This window comes from Cervus elaphus, chromosome X (genome assembly GCF_910594005.1).
Source record: "Cervus elaphus chromosome X, mCerEla1.1, whole genome shotgun sequence".
Taxonomy (NCBI): Eukaryota; Metazoa; Chordata; class Mammalia; order Artiodactyla; family Cervidae; genus Cervus; species Cervus elaphus.
In genome coordinates, this window is record NC_057848.1 from 62,200,483 (window position 1) to 62,202,581 (window position 2,099).

At 41.3% G+C, this 2,099-nt stretch overlaps 1 non-coding gene across 1 annotated transcript; it reads right to left on the reverse strand.

Moving 5' to 3' along the window:
- Positions 1-770: 770 nt before the first annotated feature.
- On the reverse strand, positions 771-893 carry LOC122691118. Its single transcript, XR_006340354.1, has one exon. It is a non-coding gene; the product is annotated as a small nucleolar RNA SNORA26 (small nucleolar RNA).
- Between the last annotated feature and the right edge of the window lie 1,206 nt (positions 894-2,099).

Genomic DNA, 2,099 nt, shown 5'->3' on the forward strand with positions numbered 1-2,099 from the left:
TTCCCTTGATATCTCCAATTTTCTTGAAGAGATCTCTAGTCTTTCCCATTCTATTGCTTTCCTCTACTTCTCTGCATTATTCATTGAAGAAGGGCTTGTTATCTCTCCTTGCTCTTCTCTGGACCTCTGCATTCAGTTGGACATATCTTTCCCTTTCTCTCTTGCCTTTTGCTTCTCTTCTTTCCTCAGCTATTTGTAAGGCCTCCTCAGACAACCACTTTGCCACCTTTCATTTCTTTTTCTTTGGGATGATTTTGGTCACCACCTCCTGTACAATGGTACAAACCTTTGTCCATAGTTCTTCAGGCACTTTATTGACCAGATCTAATGCCTTGAATTTATTTGTCACCTCCTCTGTATAATCATACGGTATTTGATTTAGGTCATACCCGAATGGCCTAGTGGTTTCCCCTATTTTCTTCAATTTAAGTCTGAATTTGGCAATAAGGAGCTGATGATCTGAGCCACAGTCAGCTCCAGGTCTTGTTTTTGCTGACTATATAGAGCTCTCCATCTTAGGCTACAAAGAACATAATCAATCTGATTTCAGTATTGACCATCTGGTGATGTTCATGCATAAAGTCATCTCTTATGTTGTTGGAAAAGGGTGTTTGCTATGACCGATGTGTTCTCTTGACAAACTCTGTTAGCCTTTACCCTGCTTCATTTTTTTTTTAAATTGTCAAACCAAAGGTCAAGTTTAAATTTAATGACTTTGGTATTAACTATACACATACTAGTAAGTGCTAAGACTTAAAATCTTCCGGTTCAGTTTTGACTCCAGACAGGATCCAGAGAGGAGTTCTAAAAATCTATTCTCTGGGTTTTATGGAGACTTCCTTTACCCTCCTGTGTTAGCCTCTTAAGGCACTACGTCAGCCTTAAAAAGGCACTGGAAAGGGTGAACCCTGCTTCATTTTGTACTCCACGGCCAAGCTTGCCTGTTACTCCAGGTATCTCTTGACTTCCTACTTTTGCATCCTGATCCCCTATGATGAAAGGACATCTTTTTTGGTGTTAGTTATAGAAAGTATTGTAGGTCTTCATAGACCCGGTCAACTTCAGCTGCTTTGGCATTGGTGGTAGGGGCATAGATTTGGATTACTGTGATGTTGAATGGTTTACCTTGGAAACAAATCAAGATCATCCTGTCATTTTTGAGATTGCACCCAAGTGCTGCATCTCAGACTTTTGTTGGCTATGAGTGGCTACTCCATTTCTTCTAAGTGATTCTTGCCCACAGTAGTAGATATAATGGTCATCTGAATTAAATTTGCCTATTTCCGTCCATTTTAGCTCACTGATTCCTAAAATGTTGATGTTCACTCTTGCCACCTCCTGCTTGATCATGTCCAATTTACCTTGATTCATGGACTTAACATTCCAAGTTCCTATGCAATATTGTTCTTTACAGCATCAAACTTTACTTTCACCACCAGACACATCCACAACTGAGCATCATTTCTGCTTTGGCACAAGACACTTCATTCTTTCTGGAGCTATTTCTTTGCTCTTCCCCAGTAGCATATTGGACACCCACTGACCTAGGGACCTCGTTTTCATATCCTTTTGCCTTTTCATACTGTTTGTGGGGTTCTCACGGCAAGAATACTGGAGTGGTATGGCATTCTCTTCTTCAGTGGACCACATTTTGTCAGAACTCTATACCATGACCTGTCTGTCTTGGATGGCCCTGCATGGCATGGCTCATAGCTTCATTGAGTTACTCAAGTTCCTTTGCCATGACATGGCTGTGATCCATGAAGGGGTTTCTCCTTGCTCCCCACCTCTATTTAACTGCCACGTCTTTGCTAGTATACCTTCAGAGTATCTGGCCCATTTGTCCCATCTTCTCCATCTCTAACATCTGAATGGACTTTTGTGGCTAATGTCTGTCAGTTGACTGGGTTAAGGGATGTTCAGAGAGCTGGTAAACATGATTTCTGGGCACATCTGTGTTTCTGGAAGAGATTAGCATTTTAACCAGTAGACTAAAGAAGATCACTCTCCTTAATACAGGCGGGCATCATCCAATCTGTTGAGGGTCTGAATAGAACAAAAAGGTAGAGGAAGGATGAATTGCCTCTCTCTAATCTGGG